Source organism: Tinamus guttatus, unplaced genomic scaffold, assembly GCF_059628265.1.
Source record: "Tinamus guttatus ecotype Peru unplaced genomic scaffold, ASM5962826v1 Tinamus_guttatus_pri_ptg000493l, whole genome shotgun sequence".
NCBI classification, from domain to species: Eukaryota; Metazoa; Chordata; class Aves; order Tinamiformes; family Tinamidae; genus Tinamus; species Tinamus guttatus.
In genome coordinates, this window is record NW_028289027.1 from 155,552 (window position 1) to 172,111 (window position 16,560).

A 16,560-nucleotide genomic window follows, 5' to 3' on the forward strand; every position below is an offset into this window, starting at 1 on the left:
TGAAATTTTAGAGTAAAAGCTTAGTGTGTGGGGGTGGGTGTGGTTATTTAAAAAAAAAAAAAAAAGTGACAAGGAATCAGTATTAACCGAGACTGATGGACGTTCATTGAGAATCTGGACAATGACAATATCTAGAAGAAAGCTGGGTATAAACGCTTCTTTGTTTTATCCTACATGGAAGATTTGTCTTATGGGGAGGGAAGAGGACAGTGTAAAAAGGCCTGTCCAGAATACAAAGCCCAGCCCTGAAGGGAGGCCTCTCTTTCTCAAACAAGGAAATCTTGATGAAAAATTATACATTCTTACTTGTTTCCTTTCCTTTGCCTTCACATTTTCTTCAGCCTTTTAAATAGTCTTGGATCATAATTTCACATCCTTTCCCGTGGCTACGAGTAATAAAAACCTCATACACATGGCCTGGAAGATCTGGTTCTCCTTCAGCATTGCGGAATTCAAGAGCACAGTTTTAGGGAGGAGGAGGACAAAATAATAATAGTAGTAGCCATGCTAGAAATCATGAGAATGAGCCCCTTAGATGAAGGGTGGAGGCCTTGTTTTCAAAACAGCTCTTACCAGCTCTCTGGGTGATCTTGGAGAAGTCACCAAGATCACAGTCTTTCTATCGAGAGCATTACTACTAGTGACTTGAATTAGGAATCTTACTGCTGTTTCTCCCTTCACTGGAGGACCTAGGGAAACCTTCAGTTTATTTACTTACCTCTTGTATGGGCTTTAAGTGCCATGAATCCCTGGGTGGTTTGGCTCCCTCCTTGGAGGGGACAGACATGCTATTTCTTTATAGAGTGATAGTGACACATGTATCATGTTCAGTACAGCTGGATCTGCTCTCAGATAGGTTGATTTTACAGAGAAGAATAAAAGTCTTACAGGGAAGGCCACATAGCAAAAAAACAAACATTGAAAAAAAAATTGAAGAAGGCTGCACTTTGCCTCAGATACTCATCTCACCAAGCAGAGGAGACACTTAGCTTTTCCTTGAACTGTTTTATCCTTCCTCAGATTCTCAGGGAATGACACAAATGTGATTCATGGGTCAGGACACTAAGGTGACTGTAAGGAGATGCTGCCGAATTAAAGCAACTAAAGCTAAGGGACCAATGGGAGGGAGGCACAAGCTGATGTAATGTCTGGGTGGCTCAAACCAGCTCCTCAATCTCTGTTATTAGGTAAAGACAGGCAGTCCCTGGAGAACACACAAGCTCCTTTCCCCCTCTCTGCAGCCTTCCACACAGTCACTTTAGGGACATGCCCTTTGCACTCTCACCTACATGCTTCTGGCATACACTTGCATCCTCCAACACTCCAGACTTCTTCCTCCAGCAGCCAGAACAACACAGCCACACAAAGCTCCCATTGTGCAAACAAGTCCCCAAACACCACAGCTCCAACCCTATAATGAAACCTCCCCAGCACCTTGTTACTGGTGAGAGTATTTGATTGCAGTCAAGTATCCACACCTGGAAGAGGTAGGAGGAGGGGGTATTAGGAACATAGGGAAAGAGAGATTGCTGAGCTGGAGCAAGGGAAGGAGGTGGCTGGGAGGCGCCAGCACTGTCTTTTGGTAGGATAAACTTGTGCAGCATCAGCCACAGCAAGAATCTCTGGGTGATCTCTCTCTGTTTCACAAATACATTTTGATTACTGAGAGAAAAAAATGCAAATAGAAGCAAACAAACAAATAAACAAGCAAACAAAAACAAGTTACTATATAGAGGATGTTGAAAATAGGGAAAGATCTGAGCTGCATTGGACCATAGGGATCCTGACTTGGTTTCTGTGAGGTTGTTCTGCAGCTTCCTCAGTCCTCATTACGAAGAGCTTATATCAGCTTAGATGGAGGAGGGAATGGCATTAAATCTACACACTGACCTTATCCAGTATCCCTAGGTGAGGCTTTTTAGTCTGCAAGGGTGAGAGAAACTCTTGAGGAACACTTCAGCCTCAGCTTCCCCATTCGGAGGGCAAAACTCCCTGCTTGGAGGTCCTTTGCTTGGACTCAATGCTCAGCCCCCTGCCTGCCCCACTGTCCTCCACATGGCCATATGGGGACAAGTCCAAGAGTGGAGGAGAGAGGGAGAATGGGATGGATAAGGTGGAGTGATGCCTTTGCTGGGGGTTCAGTCCCGGTCTGAGGAGGTTACGGAGCACAGCAGAAGAATGGAATTGGGTTGGCTTTGAGGAATGAGTGGTAGGATACTAGGAGACATATGGCTGGAGTCCTCAATTATGGGGTGAAACCTGTAGCTGGGAAGCAAAAATAACCCTACAAATGGGGTTAGGGTGTTAGGATGTATGCCCAGGGAGAGCGGTCTTTTGACCATAGGGGTCTTGTGGCTGCCGACTTGTGGACAGAGTTGGTGGGTTTGGTCAGAGCTGCATGATTGAGAACTGATCCAGACCAGCTGGAGCTGATGGAAATCACACCACCAAGAAGCTCAGGTCAAGAACGAGGGCAGAATGAGGCCTCAGGAAGAAGAAAACAGAGAAACAGGTGAGCCCCATGTCAGGGCAATTCTGCATGAAGCATGGATGCTGGCGCTCGTTGTGAAACACCAGAAACAAGCTGAATTCCCCAAACAGTGTTTATGGGAATAAGCTCTTCTTTTCTGGGGGTTTTGTTTTGTTTTGCTCAAGCCCGTCTGTCACATCTTGCACATTTCATTATTTAGGAATTTTTGATTTCAGAAGATAAAGTAGTCCCAGAGGAATATTTTCAGAGAGATTATTTTAACAAGCACTTTTGTACCAGGAAATCAGTGAGTTTAACCTAACAAGCAACTACCAGGCCAGGGGGACAAATAAATCTAGTTCCCACCTATTAATTTTACAGCCTACATAAAGCAGTGTTGAAGTCAAAAGTATATGTGACCCAAAAAGACATTGCTCATTTTGACACATATATAGCTTGCCCCCTGCCTGAACCCTGTCCCTTAGCCTAAATCCAGGAAGTGGGCTCCCTTTTGTAACGGATCATAGGCCGGTGTGTCAGGAATGTGTTCTACCTTAAACCAAATGTGAGCCTTTCTTAGGAAGGGGATAGGCTGATAGAGATGTTTTCCCCAAATGGGGAGAGTTTCCCTGTTTTGCACTGTGCAATATGCAATCGTTTTATTGCACCACTCAGTGATTCAATCCAGTGAAGCTCATGTGGGAAAGATTGCAATTTGGTTTTGCCAAGTTGACATCTGAAAAGAGCAAGCAGGCAAACACTTCCACTCCAGTACTATTTGTAATGGTTACTGAGCTGTTAGACACATGAAGGGAAAAATGCAGCTCCAAGGAGCAACTGCATCCCATGGATGGAAAGGACCTGAGTAACGCAGAAACTCTACTTTCATCTTTGAATAGGAATGCAGTGCTATGCAGAGAGGAAAAGAAAACAGAGCTTTCAGCACACCGAGAGGATAAAAATAAAGTGCACAGTCTGAATGAAGAGGGTGATTAACCACTGGCATAAATGAGGGGAAGTGTTGGATTATCCACCACTTGAAGCATCTCAAGCTGAAGGTCGGGCGCCTTTGTGAAAGATGTGCTGTGGTCCAGCACAAGGCACCAGGCTCCAGGCAGCGGCAAGTTGAAGGGGCTTTTAAGCCTGCCTTGCCGGTGCAGAAGTGGAGGATTTAGCTGCAGTCTACAACAGTGTCGTGGAAAGATGTGAAGCAGGTGGCGATAGACGTGTGATGCCAAATCCTAGTTAACCGTATCAGCCGGGAAACACAGGTTGTCAAAAGAGAGACATAAGCAATGAGATCAGTCCATTCTGTAACCCCAAAGAAAGGAGGTCTTTGGCTAGAGCATCTGAGACCTGATTTTTTCCCTGGACTTCAGCCATTTTTGGGTCAGGCCCTCTGTTGTTTGAAGGCAGTCCAAATCTTGCAGGTAGGAAGCAGCTCAGTTAGGTAAGAAAAGATGTCTCAACACGGGGAGTTTCATCCACTCGGGCAAAAAAAAAAGCCCTGCAGAGCTGATGGTTTGCTCCATACCTACTGTCCCAATGGCTTTTAATAGCATTGCCATGGAGACAGATTCAGCATCATTTTCTAATTCAGTTGTGATGCATCAGAGATTAGATTTTATGCACAAGTGGACAATGAGAATCTCTGCCTTACACGGACATACATGCAGTTCCTTTCAAATTTCTTTTTTTAGCAATTTTAGAAACCCAAACCCAATGCATTACAGAAAATGACTGGTGTCTGCTGCCTCCACAGAACAAGTAGGAAATCGTGTAAAACACAGCAAGGAGCAAGGTATCTCCATGCGGATGGCAGATGCTTGCATGTGCATACGGGAGCAATGCTTTGGGCAGTCTGGAATCTTGGCAGGCCAAGTGCATGAAAAAATATTGATGCCTCCAGAACAGCCCATAAATGAAGATCCCCAAATCCATTCAAAGTCCCTTCCTAGGTGCCCAAGCAGATATACAGAATCTTCTTAGCTTCTTTGAAGTCACACAGGCAAAGAGAGCCACAGCCTAAAGACCTAGGCCTTGGGCTGACTTTCCTTTCTTGTTCCTACTCCTCTTCTTTGGCTCATCTGCCTTCCTTATGAGCTTGGTGATGATAGCAGCAACCGTCTTGGATTCAGGAAGGGCAGATGGGCTCCACCCTGCGCGTGGCCCCCGGGAACTTTCAGAAATATTTGTTTTGTGTAATTTTGTTTGCTTAGTTTTTCCATATTTTATAATGCTGAGGGGAAGGCAGTATTTGGGGTGTTTCAGCTGTTTTGTTTAATTTCTTTTGGGGTAACTTAGCTGTTTTGGATTTTTAAGCCTTAGGGCATAATGTTATTGCATGTATTTGTCTAAAGCCTTTCCTCCAGGTCAGAAAAGCACATTGTGGTGCTGACAACTGTGATGCTAAGCCTCAAATTATCCTGTCTAGCTTGGATTTTTTCAGTTACTGCAGTCCATGATTTAAGTATTATCCCTCTCCTTGTTTTATTTTTTTTGTTTTGTTTTGTTTCTTGTTTTTTTTTTGTTTTGTTTTTTGTTTGTATTTCAGCACTTGAAATGTCCTCAGGTTCTCCACGCTTTAACATTACTGGGGCCAGCTCTCACTCACAGCTCTTTTGCCCAGACAGGATTTGCCTGTACTTTGACTCGGTGAAGGCTCAGACTGACCTCAGAGCAATACAGAGAGGAAAAAACAAGGCTAAGGAAAGCAACTTCATGTGGAACCAAGCTTTCGTTTGTGGTTGTAGAGGTATCCCAGCCATGGCTCCTCCTAGGCAGAATGCTCCTAGGCCAACTGGAAGTCTCCAAAGCTGCCACTTGCCTGCCCTTACTGCACTGGTTTCCCAGATGACCTTAATTCATGAAGTTGCTCTGCTATATTCATGTTTCTGGTGTTTGAGACAGTGGATGAGCTTGTAGGACAAGAGCTTGGTTTAATTATTTGGACTGAGAACTGTTTTTTTTTTCATTTGAAGACCGGTATTTGCCTCCCAAAAAAAGAAAAAAAAGAAAAAAAAAAAAAGCAAGGTTTGACTTTCCTTTCCTTTCCTTTTTTTTTTTTTTTTTTCAGAAAGTTTTGGTTTAAAATCCAAAATCATGCCTGGTTTTAGTAGGAAAAAAATCCTAGTTTTTGAAAATAGTGAACCATTTTTTTGGTTCCTGAAATGAAAGCCAAAGCACGGCCCAAATCTTTCTACCACTAAGAGATTATTGCCATATTTATTTTTCTACACAGATGTATGGGAGATCCCATTCTCTCAAACAGTTACCAAAACAGAGCTCCAAACCCAATTGTCATACTTCACACACCTTTTCTCCTATCATCTCATTTTCTTCCTCTGCTCTGTGTTGACCCCTCTTATTAGCTGTCCTTGACCACCAATGCAGATGTCCAGTGATCTTTCTATAGTCACAGAAAAGTGCCATCTGCTTTCACAGAGATGTGCCATTTCTTCCACCAGTTACGTAAGACACCAGGTACTCCTAAAGACACCTGCTCTATCTATCTCGTGAATGGTTCCCTGGTCATAAGGTTCAAATTTCTGAAAAAAAAGAGAGCTTTCACATGCACAACTCCTATCTCTGGCTAAAAAACTCCAGAACTCACAAATTGCCTGGAGGGATGTTCAGATGGACTCCTCTTCCCACCCATATGCTTTCTGGGGATCTTGGTGGGGGCACCTGAGGCTGGGGGCACTTCAGAGCACTGGTGAGCTGAAGACCAGCTTGGCCAGCATACAGAAGTGGAATGTCATTGCTTGCCCCTCCCAGAAACATTGTCCTCTGTCACAACACTGGGCTTGAGATGGGAAGAACATGGTACCTCCCACTATGAAGCTCTATATACTCCCCAGATAAATACGAAGCTGAAATTCAGATTAGGGCTGTTTACCCTCACACTAGTTCTTGTAGGAGCATAAAAGCCAAAAGACGCCTTCTCTTTTAGGGGAAAACAGCACAAAACCACAACCCCCGCTGTCATGCTGCACCATCTTGCTGCAGAGGTTGGACAAGGACCTTCCTCCTCCCCTGGAACTGGAAGCAAGTGTATCCCCTGTGCTGCCCTCAGATTCCCTTGAAGGAATTGTGCCTTGGTATATTTTTAGATACATGCAGAAATAAACACCTCTGCCCCCTCTCCACCGTGATTAGCAGAGACATTGTGATTATAATGATTATTTGAGTTTCCTCAAATGAAGCAAGTATTTAGTTATATTTTCATTCTTTGGACTGAAACTTAACCCAGTTTGTTTTCCGATAAGGCCATATGGAGAGAGGACGCAGCTGGTATTTTATCCAAATTAATATGTGTCCTGGCCTGTAAACCATTTGTGTTTGTAATGAGCTCAATCTTCATATAATAACACTGTTGAAACAATAAACGTCACTTCGGCTCCAATTTGGTGTCTGGACTGTGAGGCATAAAAACAGTTCTGCTCTGAACTGTCAGGGTGAAGGCTGGATAAACTCGAGAAAGTTCAGGTCAGGTGAAATTTCACACACGGAGACTATTATTGGAGTGAACAGGCTGGAGGAGCTGTTACAGGGAGCATATGCATGGCTTTTCTCCCCACAGACCAGAGTCAGAAGTGCTTTGCCTGATGACACGTTCCTGTACGGGCGCATCTGAGACACCCCCTTGTGTGAGTTAGGCCTTTCTACGAGCAATTGAAATACCCTTAATCAACCATGAGAGCCTAATTCTGCATAGGATATAGGCCCCTATCCTTGATCTGGCTCTTTCTTTTCAGCATTTAAAACATCTGCTCAGCTTCAACCTAACCATGACCTTTCTTCATTTCTCAGATGTCCCTTTTTTATGCCAGTGAGATTTCATTGTTGGTTTGATACAAGGAAGTCATGGAGAGCCTCATCCAAGACAGAGATGAGTATTTGCTGTCTAGATCACATCCAAGCCCTGCAAAGACCTGCAGACAAGCTGTTCCTCAACAGCCTGGTTGGATTTGTTTGGTATTTTTGGAGCAGGCATTGAGTGGGTCAAACACCCCCAAAAGATATTTTTAAGTGGCAATATAGGGTTTCATTGCACATCAGTGCTTAGAGGACTTGGCCAAGGGAGTGGGAGGCCTTCAGCTGAGCTTCTTCTCAGATGATTTGAATGTGCCTTCTGCCTCCTTTAAGTTGCAACACAAACACGGCTGCGAAATGTGGGAACATGAGGCTGTGTGTGGGAAATAACATGTTCACTGGACCCAGCAAGTGCGGATTTGCAAGACTGAGTCAGGCTCCTAAGCCGCAGTACTGAAGCTATATTGTTGTTAGAGATGGCTCATTTAATGTTTGATATTGCGGGTACATCATAGGTTGCAAGAAATATTGGGAGTTGGCAACAGCCTGGTCTGAAAGGCTTGGAAGAAACCATCTAACCCAGCTGAGACCTTGCTGCAGTTTTTGTTTAATCAGCTGTTAAAGACTTATGTGAGAATCCAGACCTTCCTCATCACAGGCTAAAGAGTATGTGTATCTTTAAATTTATCTGTGCTTTTTATGTTCTATCTGTGCATCTTTATGTCCTGCACAGAAAAGTAAAAATGATCTTTCTCTTCCTTTAAGCGCACTGTCCCCCTACCTGTTCATTGACAGCAGAGTGGTTCAGACTCTGTCCTGATATTAGTTGGGTCCTGTCATTATACATTATTGGAAAACTATATATTATTGCAAAGTTCCTCTGCTCTGCATGTCTGTGCTTGTGTGAAAACCAAAGCCCTGTGAACAGGAATTCAGTGAAAAGAATAGATTCCCAGGGATTTCTAGAGCTGTAATGAAAGAATGGGTTTTGGGTGCCCATCCTGCCTCAACCTGGCCCAAGAGCGATGGTGAGTGTTGTTCTTTCCAGCACCATGCTACAGGAAAGGGTGAGGTTGGTCTGCAGCTTTTCCTGAGAATAGAAACCGGCAGGAAGGAACTGAGGAGTGAATGTTTCCTCTGGATCAATACATGGAGATTCCCTGCCTGGGAAAGGGAGGGGACGGAGCAGAGCAGGAGCAGAGGTCACCACGTCCTTAGGGGACAGGGCTCTCCAGGTCTGCACAGACACTGATGGTTGTTTCCTCTTCTCTCTGGGCACTTCTGCCTTTTTTTTCAGAGCCTTTGCCTAACAGCAAGTCCAGCTGTAGTTACAGGGTCTCTCCTGGACAGATGCCTTTGAATGCACTGGATTACATTATCCAAGCATGGGAGACCAAGGCAAAAAGGGGTCAACAGCAAATCTGTAGGCTTCCCTTTCCCAATCTTTTTATTTCAGAATCTGAGGCTGGAGCCCAGGTGCTGATGTTTGCATGGTCCCAGATCTTTCCTCTCTCAAACTGTGATCCATCTGCAGCTCCATATTCACTCACCTAGTCCCTGCACTTTTATCCATTCAGGGCAGAAAAAAACGCAGCAAGGTGAGTAATTAATACAAAGCTGCAGGACACCCCTCCACTTCAGCACTTATCTCTTAAAAGCACTTCATCAGCATTAATTGCAGGGAAATGGAGGCATCAAGCTGCATGGCTTGCACAGTGGAACGGAGCGAGACGGTAGTGGCAGCCAGAAGAGAAATCCGGGGCATTCCCATGGCTGCAGAGTGCCACATGCTTATTTATATCCCTAGTATCCACCCATTTCCTGATGCCATAACCTCATTGATGATTGCAAGCAATATAAACATGCTAGCGCTGCACATGACTGTCTGGAGTGTCTTTTGGTCCCAGGGCTCATAGCTGTCACACTTCAAAGAGACAGTGTTGACTTTTGAGACATTTCAGAGGTGCCTGTGGGCTCGGCTTTCCGACCATGTTCTCTAGGGTTCTGTATGGGCAAGAAAACACTGAAAGACTAAAGATTTTTGTTCATAGATAGCCTTGCTTGGGGTGGATGTGAGAAAAACACATTCTTTTTAAACTTATAGGATGGGAGATAGGTTTGGCTCCTATGATGTGCATTTGATGAGCACGTTGATTATCAGAGATGAGCACTAGAAAACTCATACTATGCCTTTTTCCCTGGATTATTTGCAGGGAAAAGGACTGGTGAGGATCTTTATGGTGAAGCTCTTCCTTCCTTCCTACTTCTTCCCATTACTTCTTATCTGGCCAAGGGTGCAAATCTCCAATGCTTCTTCATCTGCATAAAAGGGGTGATCCTAGCTATAAGTAGCCACTGTTATCTGAAATGATCTGCCAAAGGTCTGAAAAGTACCACTTGCCCTCCTGGATTTGGAATGCGCTGGCACCTTTTAGAGGATCATTCCTGGACATATGTAAATAAGGCCACACATAAAAATAAATTATAAGGAGAAGAATATAGAGAATGGCAAGGAAAACACAAGGGTGAAGGTTTAGGGAGATGCACAGGCAGTAGACACTGGGAGCATCAGCTAGCTGGAGATGGGAGCAAACCACAGCATACTGTGTTCCAGCATTTAACAGTACATAGGAAAATTCCCTGGATAAAGTATAGCCACACTTTTCCCCTTTTTCTTTTCCTTTTGTGGCACAAACAGTGCAGGAGCAGATGACCTGACTATGGGCCCTGTGAGGCTGACCTTGGTGATCTGTAGAGGAGTTCCTGGGCAGAGGTGGGGAAGGACACCAGATTCTCTCTGTTTGGAGCAGACAACTCCCTGGTAAGTCTGTCCAAGTTAGTCTGATCCAGCAGCACTGTCTGGACCAAAAACTTTGCAAATACTCTTTATTTTTGGCCCAGGATGAGTAAACAGCTGGGAGCTGCAGTGCCTTTTTATTTTGGTTATAGAGATGGCCATGCCACTTACTGTAATGCTATTTTTAAAGCAATACCCTAGAAAAATGCAGTGCTGACAAGCAGGAATGTTTATTTTCTAAAGTTAAAAAATGTGTGTGGATGTATGTCCTTCTGCCTCCCTTGCCTTGTGTTTTGAGCGCTGTTCAGCTGCCATGACCCAGTGTTTGATCCTCTTCCTTCAGCTGGCAAAGGATGATGCTAAGCATGTCAGAAAGCTCAGCATGGGGCTTTTTCAACCCTAAAGCTATGAGGTCCTTGGGACCAAGAGGAGGAGAGGAGAGGAGGAGCCAGCAAGTCTTTTCTGCCCCTTACGCTCCTGTCCCTGCAAAACACTTTGCTGCTTCTTCTTAGTGAGGATCCTTGGACACAGAGATCTGCCCACTTTTAAGTATCAATTTATGGGGAAGTAACTGATTCCATCACCCATTTACTGAGATTATGTTCTCCCTTCCAGCCTCATGCTAGGAACTTTAGCTTGTCCACCCAAAATGTACACAAAACCACCTTAGATTTGGAGATCAATGTCCCAAACAATGCATTTCCAAGCCCTTTATTTGGATAGGAGAAACAGATATATATTTTCCCCATTCACTTCCAGTTTTCAACTTAAAAAAAGCAAGCTCGTGCCAGAAAGTTCAACGGCTTGCAAAGACTTTGAATTTTCTCTGGACTTGAAAAATGGGGAACAACTCTGGCCCAACATCCTTGTCTTCTTACTACTTATCCATTCGGGCTACCACATCTCCTCTAATGAAATGTTTTCTTTTGGCTGAGACATTTGGGCTGAGGCATTTTGCTCAGCTGCCCTTTCTTTGGTCGTAATTATCTCTCTTGAGTGTAGAGTCTTCCAAAGATATGTTCTGCTGAGGTGAGCCCCCTTCTCACACCAAATGGAGGAATGCATTTTCAAGAGCCCATTACCCCCAAGGACTTCCTCTGTACTGCCTACGGATAGAGACATGGAAAAGTTTGTTGTGTGTCTGGCAGAAATTTCCTATTGACTTTTTTCCCTGTTTCAAAAGATAAATAAATAAGAAATAAACTTTTGGTTGAAATGAATGTTTTGGCAAGAAAAGTTTGTTTTAACAAAAATGTCCATGTTTTTGTTAAAATCCTCCTAATATTGGGTTTTAGTTACTTACAAAAATTCAGTTTTATTTTTTTTAATGCAAGCTCAGAAATGTTAAGGTTTTCCTTTTCTCTTCATTATAATAACGAATGTCAATTTTTGAAATAATAAATATATCTTATAAGGAGAAATTCCTGAAAAGGCTCTATGATGTGGCCAGCATTTGTAGGACCTGATGCAGAATAGTTGCCCCCAATATCTAACCTTGTCTTCCTCATGGGGAATTCAATTTGGAGTGGATATTTTTGTTGATTATAGATTTGGTCTTGCACTGAAACATTTTTTATTTTTTTTTTGCTAAAAGAGGCAAAAAAGGGGATATCTTCTAGAGAAGTCCTCCATTTAGGAATTTGCTTAGGCCCAGAATTCCAGAACTCAGTAATGATACCCTTAAAACCCACAATAACCAAGAAATTTCTGAAAAGTCACCATATATGTTCTTTTTGGTTGAACATCTAGTCTGCAGAGAAGCCAAATTTAAGTTGTTTCTTTCCATTGTTCGGAATAGGGAAATCTTAGTGAACAACTGTGTTCATTTCACAGCCCTCATCTATTGTCTTCTGATCTAAAATGAGTTCTATTGCCAAGGTTTGTTTTTGTACAACATCACGCACACCAAGGTTCTTGCTCAGATGATTAATATCATAAATATAGAATTTTCTCTAAATGTTGGTTCCAGTAGGGCTATATGATACATCATAAATCTTCAAACTAAAAGCTGAGAAGCTCTGAGACGCTATGGGAAGACATAGAAATACAAAAATCCTTAGGATGGAGATCTAGGTCTTGTAAATACCTTGTGACAGTTTCTGCATGAGCTACTTTGGCTTAAAGATCATCAAAGCATTAGCATTTGAACTAGTTAACTCTGCTAATCTGTTGTAATAGGTTTTGCTAATCCATATGTGGACAAGCTGTAAGTTATAAGAACTTACCCCAAGCACCTGTCTTGCATGAAAAGTAGATGCATGGAAAGCCTTGAAGATATATGATTTCAAAAAACAGTGAGTCAAATTCATGGATGAACTTCCCTTGAGGGTTTTTAAACAAAAATATCCTCTGCCTTGGTCTGGAAACCCTTGACCTTCAGACTGAAGACTACCAAAGGAAATATTGTTCCATGATGGACTGGTTCTTATTTCCTTCTTTAGGCAACCACTCTTGGCTATTTCTGGAGATTGGGAACCAGTGAGATGGACAATTGGCTGGGTCTGACCTGTGAGATCAGTCTTACGGTGTTAGAATCAATTCCTTGTAAAAGCTTGTAAAGGAGATAATGTCAACATTCAAGATCTAACTCCTTGAAATAGAGTTACTACAGAGTCTTTATTCTAGAATGTCCAGTAGTATCAGTGGGACTGTCTTTCAGACAGGATAGAGCACATTTAACTCCTCTGGCTTCAGTGCCACTTGCATTTCAAAGAGCATTTGAAGAAGACTTCAGTGTTAATCTTACATAAACACAAAAAGAGTTAAAAATCAAGCCAAGGCGTGCTCATAGGTGATGACAGCTATTCTTCCTTTCTACCTGTTATCATGGATTGACTCTGGAAAGAAGGGTAGGTAGGCAGACAGGCATCTGTTGTTTGCCAAAACAAGCTAAAGACTCCTAAATCTATGCCAAGGAATCATGGAGTCAATCTGAGGTCTTTGAGCTTGAATGGACTTGGACATCCAGGCCACAGAGCCCTCTCTTCTGCTCTTTCATGCAAATAGATGGGTTATCAGCATGCAAGAGGTATTTAGGGAACCCAGGAGAGGTCTTGTTAGGTAGGTCTTCACAACTTTTTGCTGTATTTCTCAACATTTGTCCTACAAGTTGGATAAAAGAGGAGGAGAATGGATTTACTGGGTACTATGCTTTAAATGTGTGGAGAGCCAGAAGCAGGTAAAAGTGAGTAAATGTTTCAAAAGAACTCTTGTGATCTAGTCTTCATTCCACTTTCAAAATTAGTCAAGGCCTCCATAACCTAACTATACCCACTTTATCTGACAAAATGACATAGATTGGATCCAACAATTTCACTCCAAATGACTTGTTCAAGTTCACAGAATCATAGAATCACTATGGTTGGAAAAGACCTTCAAGATCATCGACTCCAACTTCAGTTCATATGATAAAGGTAGTGCAATTAAATCTAGGCTTACAATCACAAAATAATCTAGGTTGAAAGGGTCCTCAGGAAGTTTCAAGTCCAGGCCCCTGCTCATTCTGTGACCTCAGATCAGTAGAAAAGTCCCAGGAGTAAACCATATCCTGGTAGCTATCATGCGATGGGAAAAAGACAATAATATTGATAGACATTTTTTTTTCAGGAGGAACCAGAGATGAAGTGTCCATGCTTTCCTTTCTGCATACCCAGGGAACAGGTCAATTCACATTAAAGTCATGCTGTAATTAAGGACATGTCAGTGTGACAGATCATAGGAATTATAACTCCGAAGTTACCTAGCATCTCAAAAACTAATCTTTCTGTGTACTGAATACAGCTGTGCTACTAATCTGATTTTGGCATCCCATGAACATGGATATGATCTCTGCCCTGAAGTGTCCAGGGTTCACTGTCAATTGTCAAACAGTGGTCCTTCTGCTGCATGCCTTGGGGAGACTGAATCACAGGCCAGTGGATCTCATCTGACATTTCTAAAAGTTCTGCCCTCCTCATTTACCCTGGTGGAGAAATATAAAGAGCAGAAGACCATCACAGGCTTCTTGCTTCTCCATGATTGCGTGTTATTCTTCTGCCCACTTCCAGGCTAGGTCCCACCAGACATTTTCAGTGTACAAATGTCTGTGTTTGCAGGATGTCAAAGCAGGAGTTCACTCCTTTGAGACTGTCATGTTACAAGACAATGTTCACACTGTCCAGGTGGCTGGAGCTGAACCTGAAGTGCAAACTGGACTTAAACCTGGGGAAGACAGGAGGGGAGAGTCAATTTTTATACCATGCTCCCTTTGCCTTTTGCCTTTTTAAGTCACTGCCAAATAGGAAGGGAATCTGAATTGCTTCACCTCCTTCTCTGTGCACAGAGCCCCCCTCCAGGTATCGTAACAAAAGCAGGGAGGGTGAACAGCACATAATGCTGATATTTGTAGCCTGGCATGTGGATATCTCCATTGCTGGAGTGTTACATTTCTGAGTGGACAGCAGGGAGATTTTCTTTAAAAAGTATGCACATATCTGTGGTCTTCATGGCAGCGTTCACTGCACATGAGTTGCTCAGGATCAGGCCAAAAAAGATTTTTTTTTTTTACTATTTCCTGAGTAAAATGTTCCCTCCCTCACTGTGTCTCATTCTCTCTTCTCTCTATTTCTTTCTCCAATTCTGATTGCTTCCTTTACGCATCTATTTCATGACAAGCCTGTTTGTTGCTTTTGGCTACTGGGCCAATGCATGTAGGAGATTACAATGGAGTCTCTGTTCCTGCACTCGTTGTAAAGTTGCCTTAAACAAGTGCCAACTACAGTATAAATCTGTTCATCTCTCTTGTTTTTAATATATAAATATATTTTAAGAAAATAATTGTTCTTGAGTTTTATTTGACAGTCAAGATTTCCTCACACTGAACAAGCCTGTAGCTTTGGTTTAAAGTCTTTCATAGGCCTATACGAATATGACTGATTGAAATAAACCAGTTCCAGACACCCACCACAGAGAAAATTCCCACTGGAAAACTGCAGTGGAGTCGCTCAAAACCTGCCCCTGAAAACTGGAAATATCTTTGGCCATGAAACTTAGAGTCCTTCACAACTTGGGGAAATTACATTTGCCTTAAAAAAAATCCTCTTTGATTGCCCCAAACTCTTCCATCTCTCCCACTGAGCAACTACCAGTTGCTGATGTCAGCAGCAGGTGGGTCTTGCAGCAGTTTTATTTCAGTAATGAGTGGGCAATACTTTACAATATACAGAAATCTCCCAGACTCATGATTTTGAGCTGGAGTTTGATTTTTGTTTTCACCTTGTAATTTTCCCCAATCCTCAATTCCAGAAGGTTTCCCTATCAAGAATCATGCTAGCATCTTGCAGAGCTTCATGGCACTAAGTTTTTCCCCGTAACAACACAACATCAGACACTTGGCCCAAATGTCTACCCAAAGGTTCATACTGTCACTTCATCATTTTATGAAATGAAAAAATGAGTGACTGATCTAGAACCCACAAGGAGCTTGTAAGAGAGTCAAAGGCTGAACCTGCATTGCCCCTGTCAAATCTTTAGATTCGCTTTCAAATCTTTCTGTCCTCAGCCTTGGAAATCTTCCATGTCTATGTGGATGCATCACCAGCGCATCAAAGCCTGAGCACAATATACTTCTGTAGCATAGTTAAGATATAAACATATAGAAAAACTTCTTGGCTGATTCTGGCATCTCAGACTTTCGGGAGTACAGTGGCATCACTCGTTGATTCCTACCAGCTATTCTGCCTACAAGCACAGTTTAGGGCACATTACTAACACCCTGCTACTCATTTTGGGGTGCAGAAACTCGGCACTGGGAGCCCTGCTATCCACAGCATCTCCTGGAGAAGCAATGTCCCCACAGCATGGTCCTGGTGAGATAAATACCAACTTCTCCCTGTACTTGCCAACGTGGTGATGTTAGAGGACTGAAGCTGTAAAAATGTGGTGCTTGATGACTGCTGGAAAGAAAGCAATAGGGAAAAATGTGGAAATGTGAAATGCATGATTTTCCTAAGTGAAATCTTTTGTTTTAGAAACACGCTGTTGTTATATTCTAACCCTTTGATTCCTTGTTTTAACGTGAGCGTTTGTTGAAAACTGACTTTTTTCCCTAAAATGTTAAAGAAGAAATAAATAACCTGCTTATAAATTGTTGCCAGTCAAAGGAAATATCTGAACAAAATTGGTTATTACAAACTTCTCTTAAAAGACAAATGCTTTCTACTGAAGTGTATTTCTGATTTGGTTTGATTCAAACTGTTTTTTTCCCTTTTCTTTTTCATCGCCATCCTTCTGATTTTTAGTTTCATCTGCTTTGGCCAGGACACCCAGAGGAAAATATTAAGAGGAACAATTTAGTCTTTTCTTTCTCCTTTTATCTGTATAAAAGGATTTGAATTCTTGAACTCTGCATTCAGGTGACTGAGAGCAAAAGCAAGGAAAATCTAGTCTCACTGGAAAGTGCTCCCAAATATCTTTAAGAAAATCCCCAGGATAATGATTT